This window comes from Eumetopias jubatus, unplaced genomic scaffold (genome assembly GCF_037043125.1).
Source record: "Eumetopias jubatus isolate StellerSeaLion01/CBP00866 unplaced genomic scaffold, mEumJub1_p1.0 scaffold_5, whole genome shotgun sequence".
NCBI classification, from domain to species: Eukaryota; Metazoa; Chordata; class Mammalia; order Carnivora; family Otariidae; genus Eumetopias; species Eumetopias jubatus.
Genome location: NW_028274811.1, coordinates 74,454,626 through 74,467,320, shown reverse-complemented (window position 1 = coordinate 74,467,320; position 12,695 = coordinate 74,454,626). Strand labels below are relative to the sequence as shown.

The window sequence follows — 12,695 nt, the reverse complement described above, 5'->3', positions numbered from 1 at the left end:
GGATCGAGCCCCACATCGGGCTCCCTGCTCCACAGGAAGCCTGCTTCTCCCTCTCCCACTCCCCCTGCTTGTGTTCCCTCTCTCGCTGTGTCTCTCTTTCATAAATAAATAAAATCTTTAAAAAAAATAAAATAAAAAGTAACAACTGTTCTTGATAGAAAGTGTGAAAAATATAGTAAAATACAAAGAGGAGTTTTAAAATCTTCTATAAGACCACTATTTAGACATAACCATTGTTAACACTTACAGCCTTTCAATTGTTTTACTCTGTGTGCGTGGTTTATATGAGATGCTTTATTATATGCAAAATTTGGGTATATTACTGCAAATATAGTTTTATATTTTTTTCCACTTTTAATATTTTAAAATTAACATCTGCCTTATGTGACATTACTTCTGGGACTTTTTCTATTGCTCTGATTTCATTAATTTTTTTTCCCAGTTTCCATTATTTTTGACAAGCAGGAGCAATTGCAAATAAAGGCTCCAGTTATGTTGTCTGAAAGAAATAATCCCAAACTGAATGAATCTCTTAACTTGATAGTATCATGCTTTGGTTTCCTAGACTAAAATATTCAGAGATGACTACATTAGTGAAGATTTCATACACCCTGATTCTGTGGAATGATAAGGGACTAACCCTTAATATTTGTTCCAGATTTCTTCTGGGCTTTTAGAGTTTGTTCGTTCCTATTTCACTTTGGGAACCAGAAATCTTGTCTTCAAATTAATGACAAAATACTTTTCTTTACCATTGTCAATGTCATTATTAAATCATATTTATGAATGAATTGAGTAATACCAAAGGCATAACGTCCTCAGTGGGCCCACTGGTTCAGAATGTTGAATTGTACTACTCTTCCATCATTCCCAAAGTCCAGCATGCCTCCTCTTCCAAAATCAGCTTATCCTACTCAGGCACAAAAGCAGTAGTTCATTTTTACTACATCTCCATGGTGGGTGTTAAATTCAAAAGAGAGATATAAAAAGCACTATTATATTAAATACAGCTATTCAAGATGACAATTCTTTTTCTTCCTAAAAATAAAATTATCTATCTATCATCTATCATCTATCTATCTATCTATCTATCTATCTATCTATCTATCTATGTATCATCGTCTATCTCTCCATTATGCATTTGAGTCTATTATCGGAAATTTCTATCTATAGTTTGCTTGCTTCAGTATTCATCATAGTAAAAGACATCAGGAAGTATCTTTTCACTTAGTAGTGAATGTTTCACAAATAGAGAGACATAACATTGGGGAATGTTTCCCTATTAACTGATGAAGATTTCTTCTGGGGATGCTCATGTGCCCAGCAGCTATGGTCAGGTGTCATAAGCAGATAAATATTTTATGCCTTGCTCTCCCTCTATTTCTGAAATCTTAAGGAAAAGTTATGGAAATGAAAAATTTCTACAGTTATGAAAATAAGTCCAGGCAAGAAGGTATCTATGCTGGCTGCTACCTAGAACTGTTTACCTTCTTCTGTCATACAGAGTAGGGTGACCCTTCCAAAGCCTGGTGGCTATAAATGTTCAATGTAAAACTGACAATCTTGAATGATGACTTAATTTTTTTAAATGAGAAAGTGTATAAAACATATTGCTTAGGTTTGGCCACTTGCAAAAACATTACAAGACAAAATATTTTCAACAAAAATGCTTGTACATTATTCTATTAGACACTGCAAAGGGAAATTTTCAGAGACTGGCCATTTCCTTTTGTACATAGTAACATGTGTTCCTTCTTAGCAGATAGGGAAAAACAAATCAGATTTTTCTCAACTTCCTGGGCATTGAGAACTGGTTCAGCTGGACCTATGCCAGTTGAACAAAAGGAGCCACTTAAATGCAAGAGAGTCACAGAATTTCAGGAGAAAACTAAAATAATCCCTGAGGTAAGCTCTGTTAAGGAAGCATACTGCTAAATTTTTAAAATGGGAACAAGAGGTCAGTTTTCTTCTACATGCTCTCTTCCTTGTATTTCTTCAAACCACTAAGTAAGTGAGTGTACAAAGAAGCTAGCTATACAAATGAAAAAAAAAAAGGAAGAAAGATTCAATTCAAGTCAATGCATGGATATAGAGCAAGAACTCCCCCAGTTTTTTTTTAAAAGTTGTGACTACTTGAACATTTTACAGACCAATACATTATAAAGCCTGAGTCAACATAGGTTGGTTCAGTAAAATGAGTACTTCAATAGAATAAAACTTTTAATAAAAATAATAATCATTTATAAGTACATGATAATGAGGCCTAAGCTTAAGGACTACACATATTCTAAATACTATTTAGCACAGCCAAATGAAATGCTTCTGGCTTTCTCCTAATAGAAGAAAAAACTGGATGGAACTCCTGAAGAGTAATGGATCCATAACACAAGGGAACATAGAGAACGTGGTCTGCCCACTTTTGGGAAGTGGGACTCCAGGATATCAATGATGCAGCACTAAGAACGAGATTCCCTCTCACCCCACAATCATCTTCCCTCAGGGCTGCCTTGTTGCCCACATCCTGGAGAGCACCATTAATATTATATTCCACATAAATGGTAGCCACTGGAACTGTGCTACACAACAAAGATGTTTCTTACCCAAAGAAAAATGTCAGGAGGTGTTGGCTACTGTATACTTCTATCTTTCACTCAAGCATATATTCAACAACTATTTGTGGGGAATTGTTATCAGTTGAGATTCTTTTAGTTAATATGTCAGAAAACCCAGTTCAACCTAGCTTAATTAAAAAAAAAAGGGATTTATTGTTTCATGTAAATGAATAGTCCAGGGGTATACTGGCTTTAGGCAAATAGATGGTGTCATTGTAATCCTATGTGTCTCTCCACTCCTTGACTCCACTTCTTCTGTGTTGACTGTCCTTTGACAGTACTTTGTAAATTGTTTAGAGCTGTACAAACTACTTAAATTCTTTTTTGTTAATAATCATTTTCTCCTGCCTTTATTAATGCCAAAGGCAACAGAATTATCTTCTGAGGAAAATTAGCCTATTAGTCAATAAATGAATACATAACTTGAGGAATAAAAGTGACCACACCCTTAAGTGAATTTGCATGTCATCCTTGCACAAGGGCCATGCTAATCTTCTCTGTATCATTCCAATTTTAGTATATGTGCTGCCGAAGCAAGCACCACACCCTTAAATGAAATAGACAATTTGATCTGAATCAGAATTGCTGGGGCGGAGCTCGAGGACCTGCATTTTTAACAGCTCTCTATGTAATACGTTGCATAAGACCACTGGTCTGCCCATTCAACAGGTAATACCAAGAACTAGTTTGCCTACTTTTGTAAAATGTCTAACGGAATTCAATAGTTATTGTAATATTAAAATGTACCTAAATTATACTAATACTTTTTATTTGTGGCAGTCTTAGGAATGAATGTTTCAAGTTTTCTAAAACAGGCAGGACCCATAGAAGTATCTCAGCTTTTCTTAAACTTCATTCCCTCTGTTTACTCCCACCTTCAGATAACTTTTATTCACATATAATTTTAAGGAAAACTTCGGGTAAAACTTGAAACCCCAGTATGAATTGCTGTGGGTTAGCATATCTTTTTTTCAAGATTTATTTATTTATTTTAGAGAGAGAGAGAGAGAGAGCATGCCCATCCACATGAGGGTGCACAAGTCGGGGGAAGGGCAGAGAGAGAGGGAGAGAAGCAGACTCCCCGCTGAGCGTGGAGCCCACCTCGGGACACGATCTCAAGACCCTGAGATCATGACCTAAGCTGAAACCAAGAGTTGGACACTTAACCAACTGAGCCACCCAGGTTCCCCAATAGAAAGATATTCCTGAAAAGTAACTGGATAGTACTCTTCAAGTGCCAGGGTCATGAAAGACAAAGGAAATTGAGGAAACATGGAAACTAAACGAAATGTGGGATCCTAGTTTGGAGCCTGGACCAGAAAAAGGACATCAGTGGGATAAATGGAGAAATTACAACAAAGTCTGTAGTGTGGTGGTATTATATCAATATTCATTTCCTGGTTTAGACCATTGTATTGTGGCTATGGTTATGTAGGATGCTAATGTTAGGAAAAGCTGGGTGAAGGGTATATGGGAATTCTCTGGATGAATTTTGAAACTAAAAGTCTAAAATTATTTCAGAATGGGCTTAGAAAAAAGTAAAATAAAACAAGTTCTCTCCAATGACTGGTGTTGTTTTCTGTCTCCTGACTGGGCCCTGACTGACTGAGGAATAGATGGTACACAGCTGAGGCTGCTGTGCCCTAAATGGCACATCATCCAAACAGAGTCTCACCCAAACCTAAAGAGTCAAATTCATCTATACATGCTGTGCCTGCAGTTTCTTTTTTTTCCTTTTCGCTTTTAAATTTAAATTCAATTAATTAACATATAATATATTATTAGTTTCAGAGGTAGAGGTCAGTAATTCATCAGCCTTATATAATACCCGGTGCTCATTACATCCCGTGCCCTCCTTAATGTCCATCACCCAGTTACCTCAGCCTCCAACACCCTCCCCTCAAACAACCCTCAGTTTGTTTCCTGTGATTAAGATTCTCCAATAGTTTGTCTCCCTCTCTGATTTCATCTTGTTTTTTTTTCCTCCCTTCCCCTATGATCCTCTATTTTGTTTCCTAAATCTCAGATGAGTGAGATCATATAATTGTCTTTCTCTGATTGACTTATTTCACTTACATAATACCCTTTAGTTCCATCCATGTCATTGCAAATGGCAAGATTTCATTTTTTTTGATGGCTGAGTAGTATTCCTTTGTATATATATATATATACCACATCTTCATCCATTCATCTGTCGATAGACATTTGCACTGTTTCCATAGATTGGCTATTGTGTACATTGCTGCTGTAAACACAGGGATGCAAGTACCCCTAGGAATCATTACATTTGTGTCTGTGGTAAATTCCTAGTAGTGCAATTGCTGGGTCATAGGGTATCTCTATTTTCAACTTTTTGAGGAACCTCCATACTGTTTTCCAGAGTGGCTCACCAGCTTGCATTCCCACCAACAGTGTAGGGGGGGTTCCCCTTTCTCCGCATTCTCACCAACATCTGTCATTTCCTGACTTGTTAATTTTAGCCATTCTGAGGTATGAGGAGGTATCTCATTGTGGTTTTGATTTGAATCACTGATGCCGAGTGATGTGGAACATTTTTTCATGTGTCTGTTGGCCATTTGGATGTCTTCTTTGCAGAAATGTCTGTTCATATCTTCTGCCCATTTCTTTGATTGGATTTTTTGTTCTTTGGGTGTTGACCTTGAGACGTTCTTTATAGATTTTGGATACTAGTACTTTATCTGATTTGTCATTTGCAAATATCTTCTCCCATTCTTTTTTTTTTTTTAAGGATTTTATTTATTTATTTATTTGACAGAGAGACAGCGAGAGAGGGAACACAAGCAGGGGGAGTGGGAGAAGGAGAAGCAGGCTTCCCGCAGAGCAGGGAGCCCGATGCAGGGCTCGATCCCAGGACCCTGAGATCATGACCTGAGCCGAAGGCAGACGCTTAACCACTGAGCCACCCAGGCGCCCTTATCTTCTCGCATTCTGTTCATTGTCTTTTGGTTTTGTCAAACGTTTCCTTTGCTGTGCAAAAGCTTTTTATTTTGATGAAGTCCCAATAGTTCATTTTTGCCTTTGTTTCCCTTGCCTTTGGAGACATGTCTAGCAAGAGGTGCTGCAGTTGAGGACAAAGAGGATGCTACCTGTATTCTCTTCTAGGATTTTGATGGGTTCCTATCCCACATTTAGGTCATTCACCCATTTTGAGTCTATTTTTGTGTATCTTGTAAGGAAATGGTCCAGTTTCATTCTTCTGTCCAACTTTCCCAACACCATTTGTTGAAGAGACTGTCCTTTTTCCATTGGATATTCTTTCCTGCTTTGCTGAAGATTAGTAGACCATAGAGTTGAGGGTCCATTTCTGGGTTCCATTGATCTGTTCCAATGATCTATGTGTCTGTTTTGGTACCAGTACCATACTGTCTTGATGATTACAGCTTTGTAATAGAGCTTGAAGTCTGAAGTCTGAAATTGTGATGCCACCAGTTTTGGTTTTCTTTTTCAACATTCCTTTGGCTATTCGGGGTCTTTTCTGGTTCCATACAAATTTTAGGATTATTTGTTCCAGCTCTGTGAAAAACGTTAATGGTATTTTGATAGGGATTGCACTGAATGTATAGATTGCTTTAGGTAGCATAGACATTTTAACAATATTGGTTCTTCCAATCCATGGAATGTTTTCCCATTTCTTTGTGTCTTCCACAATTCCTTTCATGAGTGTTCTAAAGTTTTCTGAGTATAGATCCTTTGCCTCTTTGGTTAGGTTTATTCCTAGGTATCTTATGCTTTTCGGTGTAATTGTAAATGGGATTGACTCCTTAATTTCTCTTTCTTTTGTCTCATTATTGGTGTATAGGAATGCAACTGATTTCTGTGCATTGATTTTATATCCTGCCACTTTGCTGAATTCCTGTTTGAGTTCTAGCAATTTTGGGGTGGTCTTTTGGGTTTTCCACATAGAGTCTCATGTCATCTGTGAGTGAGTGAGAGTCTGACTTTGCTGATTTGGATGCCTTTTATTTCTTTTTGTTGTCTGACTGCTGAGGCTAGGACTTCTGGTATTATGTTGAACAACAGTGGTGAGAGTGGACATCCCTGCTGTGTTCCTGACCTTAGGGGAAGAGCTCTGTTTTTCACCATTGAGAATGATATTTGCAGTGGGCTTTTGATAGATGGCTTTTATGATATTGAGGTATGTTCCCGCTATCCCTACAGTATGAAGAGTTTTAATCAAGAAAAGATGGTGTAGGGGCACCTGGGTGGTTCAGATGGTTAAGCATCTGCCTTTGGCTCAGGTCATGATCTCCAGGTCCTGGGATCAAGCCCCACGTTGGGCTCCCAGCTCAGTGGGGAGTCTGCTTCTCCCTCTCCCTCTGCCTCTCCCCCTGCTTGTGCTTTCTTTGTCTCTTTCAAATGACTAAATAAAATCTTTTTTTTTAAAGGATGGTGTACTTTGTCAAATGCTTTTTCTGTGTCTATTGAGAGGATCATATGGTTCTTGTCCTTTCTTTAATGTAGTGTATCACATTGATTGATTTGCAGATGTTGAACCACCCTTGCAGCCGAGGAATAAATCCCACTTGGTCATGGTGGGAATAATCCTTTTAATGTACTGTTGGATCCTATTGGCTAGTATCTTGGTGAGAATTTTTCCGTCCATGTTCATCAGGGATATTGGTCTGTAATTCTTTGTGGTATGGTCTTTGTCTGGTTTTGGGATCAAGGTAATTCTGGCCTCATAGAAAGAGTTTGGAAGTTTTCCTTCCATTTCTGTTTTTTGAAAGAGCTTCTGAAGAATAGGTATTCATTCTTTATTAAGTGTTTGGTAGAATTCCCCAGGGAAGCCATCCAGCCCTGGGCTCTTGTTCATTGGGAGATTTTTGATACCTGCTTCAATTTCCTTGCTGGCTATGGGTCTGTTCAGGTTTTCTATTTCTTCCTGGTTCAGTTTTGGTAGTTTATACATCTCTAGGAATGCATCTATTTCTTCCAGATTGCCTAATTTATTGGCATATAGTTGCTCCTAATATGTTCTTATAATTTTATTTCTTCGGTGTTGGTTGTGATCTCTCCTCTTTCATTCATGATTTTATTTATTTGGGTCATTTCTCTTTTCTTTTTGATAAGCCTGCCCAGGTGTTTATCAAATCCTATTAATTCTTTCAAAGAACCATCTCCTAGTTTCATTTGGTTTCTGTTTCACTGATTTCTGCTCTAATCTTTATTAATTCTCTTCTCCTGCTGGGTTTAGGCTTTATTTGCTGTTCTTTCTCCAGCTCCTTTAGGTGTAAGGTTAGGTTGTATATTTGAGAACTTTCTTGTTCCTTCAGAAAGGCTTGTATTGCTATGTACTTCCCTTTGGGACTGCCTCTGCTGCATCCCAAAGACTTTGAACAGTTGTGTTTTCATTTTTCATTTGTTTCCATGAATTTTTTTTTTTAATTCTTCTTTAATTTCCTGGTTGACCCATTCATTCTTTAGCAGGATGCTCTTTAGCCTGTATTTGAGTTCTTTCCAAATTTCCTCTTGTGATTGAGTTCAAATTTCAAAGAACTGTGGTCTGAAAATATGCAACGAATAATCCCAATCTTTTGGTACTGGTGGAGACCTGATTTGTGACCCAGTATGTGATCTATTCTGGAGAGTGTTTCATGTGCACTTGAGAAGAATGTGTAGACTGTTGCTTTAGGATTGAGTCCTTTGAATATATCTGTGAAGTCCATCTGGTCCAGTGTGTCATCAAAGCCCTTCTTTCCTTATTGATTTTCTGCTTAGATGATCTGTCCACTGCAGTGAGGCGGGTGTTAAAGTCCCTTACTATTATAAAAATATGGAACACTTCATGAATTTGCATGTCATCCTTGCACAGGGGCCATGCTAATCTTCTCTGTATCATTCCAATTTTAGTATATATGCTGCCAAAGCAAGCACACATCATATCTTCGAGATATTAACATATGTTCTTTTTTTTCCCCTAGCATTTCCTCCATCCCTTCCCTTCATTCAAACAAAGAAGATGCCTGAGAGGAGGGGTAAAACAAAGCAAAAGCCAGAAAAGTCTAATAGTATTTCTGGCTATGGTTTTCAAGTGCCTAAGAACTTAAATGGATAATATCTGGGGTAGAGACAAAATACTCAGAAGAATTAAGAAAAAAAGATCCCATATCTATCACCTCCACCTACCACCTCTACCACACACACATACAGACTAGAAATAGGTTCCCTAATTGGTGATAATAGAGATTTTTGGAAGGCCCTATACAGAAGATCTGATGGGGCCAGGACCTGTAGAGAGAAGGTATAACTGTGGTGAATTTAAGCAGATGAGAATACAGAAAACCCAGAGTCTCTCATGCTTCCTTACTCCCAAAGTTTGACTCAGAAACAGCAAAAATTTTCCTGTATCCCACCCACTCAACTCCACCAAGATTGGCACAGAAGTAAGAGAAAGAGATGGAGAAGTTAAGAGAGCCAGGTAGACACAAATAGAATTTTAGACTATCTTGACTCAGCTGACTAAAACTCTTGGTCATTTGACATGCATTAAATCTTTCTTCTGGAGAAAAAAAATGAACTTGGCTAAGATGGACTGTCATTTGCAGAGTGCAGGACCACAAAACTTGAGCCATTTTATTCCCAAAAGATAATTTGTATATATTACAAAAGGAGTAAAAAAAAGCAAGGGATTATTGACAAAGCCTTTACATCTATTCATAAGAATTTTTATACACCTGTGTATCAGTTATCTATTGCTGCAATAACAAATTATTCCCAAACTTAATGGCTTAAAATTATAATAATTATTTATTATCTCACACAGTTTCTGTAGGTCAAGAATTCCAAGGTGGTTCATTCACATGACTAACAAGTTCACCTTGGCTATTGGCAATTGTCTTCAGTTCCTCTCCTCCACAGAGCTGCTTGAGAATTCTCAAAACACGGTGGCTGGCTTCCCTGGGGAGAGAGATTAAAGAGAAGACAAGACAGAAGCCACAATATCTTTTATGACCAAGCTTCAGAAATTGTACATTTTTCTTTCCCCCAAGATCCTATTGGTTACACAGGTCAAGTCTACTGATTATGGGAGAAGATCACATAAGATCAAGAATGCCAGAAGGAATAGCTCATGAGGCACCACAGCTTGCTACTTCGTAATATTTCCACTACAGAATAGAGGAAGGTTGCCCCAAACAAAAAAGGGGCATTCTAACAAATGTCATCCCTGTCAATCATCTCAGATATAAAAGAGAAATGCAGTACACCTCACTGTCAAAAGGAAGCAGTGTTTTTTGAACTTAACTCTGAATGAAATTTTTGTCCATTTCCTAAAGACAAGGCATAATATGGATGTGGAAAGATTCATCTTTGTTGCTTAGACCAAAAAAATAAAACATGAAACCTCATTAGTAGAGCACTGGGAAACCAGTGTGTGGATATATCTGATTTTTAATTTTATTTTCAATGGAAAATAAAAGAGGCATTGCTATAAAAACTCTTCCAATTAATGTCTGTTTCCTAAAATCCTAACCTACTCATTGCTTTATGAAAATAACCAACTAAATTAGAATCTGGCAAGGAGAATGGAGTTTTTCCTGATCTCTGTCCAAAGAATTATAAGCAGCAACTGGTGTGTACCAATTACTAAGGGAGAGTTTGTCCACTCCCACCTTTGTGCGCTGCCATTGTGTAAGCCCCCAAAACTTGTGTATAACCCCGGAAAGGTAGGTAAAACCCAAATAGCACAATGAAGGCTTAAGCTAAATTAAGACAAAGAAAGACAATGTAGGTTATATTTCTTTCACACATATCCAAAATAGCCACTACCCATGGATTCTGATAAAAATCGAACCAATGTTTGAAGTAGAAGACAAAAATATCACTAATTTTATCTACATGAAACAAAACAATTTGGAAACTTAATCCATTTAATCATTCCCCTCAGTCAACTCAATTTATTCTTTTTAAAGATTTTACTTTATTTTATTTTATTTGAGAGAGAGAGAGTGAGTGCATGAACAGGGGGAAGGGCAGAGACAGAGGGAGAAGGACAAGTAGACTCCCCGTGGAGCAGGGAGCCTGATCCCAGGACCCTGAGATCATGACCTGAGCCAAAGATGCTTAACTGACTCAGCCACCCAGGTGCCCCTAGTCAACTCAGAAAAAATCTTCAAAGAAGGTTTTAAACAAAATTATATTGTAGGGTCTTACTTCTATTAAGAATAATAAGAATAATAAATCACTTGTACTTTCAGCACTATACTAGGCATATTTTTTCATTTGTCTCGAAAAAACTGAGAATTGTGCATTATTATTTATAATTTACACATGTGAAATCTGAGAGTCAGGTTAAATAACTTACCCAAGAATATTTAGTAAAGCCAAGGTTGAAATTCCTGACTCCAAAACCTGTGTTCCTACACTCAGCTTATGATCACCAATAAAGTAGTCTCCTTTTTTAACACAAGGCAAATTTAAAATATTTTGAGAAATCTTATATATAACATAGAAAGACAAAAAATTGACCATCGTTATCAATTCTAACAAGTACCCACTATGCCCAAAATACTCTAAGATTTAAAAAATAATATAAAAACATATTTCCAAAATTAAGCAGTGTGGCATGGTAACAGCAGTGAGATGGAACATGACACCTAAAACGAAAAATTTCTTACCACACAGTGGGCTCTGTAGTCCAAGGTATTGACTGCAAAACTGCTCAGACCAGACATAAGGGAAAAGGTCTACTAATTAGCTCTAAGAGAAAACCTTAGATGTCTTCACTTTATAAAATATTCTTCATCTACCATATTTCCTCATTCTCATCTAGTTACAACTATCAGAAGGAAAATTTAACTTTGAGACTTTTGAACACTTGTGATTGTTAGCCAAGGGTCTCTTTATCCATGTTTTTAGAGAAACCAAGTCACAAGAAGTCAACTCTGCCCAAGCCATTCAAATGGAGGAAGCCAAAGAATTTTGCCTCATGTCTTCAAGTATAGTATTTTACTTGTCCTTGTAACATAGTCATATACCCAAAGTTTCCTAGTCCTTTGGAAAATGAGATAGTATATATATGAAGATTATAAAACAATGCAGAGGTTTTATTATTTTAGTAGTACATAGACTTTGGAGTTAATATTAATCTACTCATGATTATATAGAATTACTATTTTATCACTTCATTCTGTGCAGCTATATCACTGCTCAGAAATTTTTTTATTCAAGTATAATTAATATACAGTGTTATATTAGTTTCAGGTATACAATTTAATGATTCAACAATTCTATCCATTGCTCAGTGCTCATCACAATAAATGTACTCTTAATCCCCCTATTTCACCCACACCCCCACTCACCTTCCCTCCCACCAGTTTGTTCTGTATAGTAAAGGTCTGGTTTTTTTGTTTGTCTCCTTTTTTCTTTGTTCATTTGCTTTGTTTCTTAAATTCCACACACAGGTGAAATCACATGGTATTTGTCTTTCTCTGATTGACTTATTTCACTTAGCATTATACCCTCTAGGTCCATCCATGTTTTTGCAAATGGCAAGATTTCACTTTTTTATGGCTAATATTTCACTGTGTATATATACCACATCTCCCTTATCCTTCCATCTACTGATGGACACTTGGGCTGCTTCCATAGTTTGCTATAGTAAATAATGCTGGAATAAACATAGAGGTGCATATATCTTTTCAATTAGTGTTTTCGTTTCCTTTGGGTAAATACCCAGTAGTGAAATTACTGGATCATATGGTAATTCTGTTTTTGATTTTTTGAGGAATCTTCATACTGTTTCCCACAGTGGCTACACCAGCTAGCATTCCCACCAACAATGCAAAAGGATTCCTTTTTGTCCACATTCTCATCAACACTTATTATTTCTTGTTGGTTTTGATTCTAGCCATTCTGACAGGTGTATGGTAGTATCTCACTGTGGTTTTGATTTGCATTTCCCCTATGATGAGTGATGTTGATCATCTTTTCATGTTTCTGTTGACCTTCTGTATGCCTTGTTTGGAAAAATGTCTATTCAGGTCCTCTGCCCGTTTTTTTTTTTTTTTTTTAAGATTTATTTATTTATTTGAGAGAGAGCGAGCAGGGGGAGGAGCAGAGGGA

The 12,695-nt window shown here is 37.1% G+C and overlaps 2 non-coding genes across 2 annotated transcripts; both read right to left on the bottom strand.

Annotated features, from left to right (window-relative positions):
- Positions 1-3,044: 3,044 nt before the first annotated feature.
- LOC114200076 (U6 spliceosomal RNA) lies at positions 3,045-3,153 on the bottom strand. Its single transcript, XR_003607396.1, has one exon. It is a non-coding gene; the product is annotated as a U6 spliceosomal RNA (small nuclear RNA).
- Positions 3,154-8,400: 5,247 nt separating this feature from the next.
- LOC114200074 (U6 spliceosomal RNA) lies at positions 8,401-8,507 on the bottom strand. The gene has a single exon (XR_003607394.1). It is a non-coding gene; the product is annotated as a U6 spliceosomal RNA (small nuclear RNA).
- Between the last annotated feature and the right edge of the window lie 4,188 nt (positions 8,508-12,695).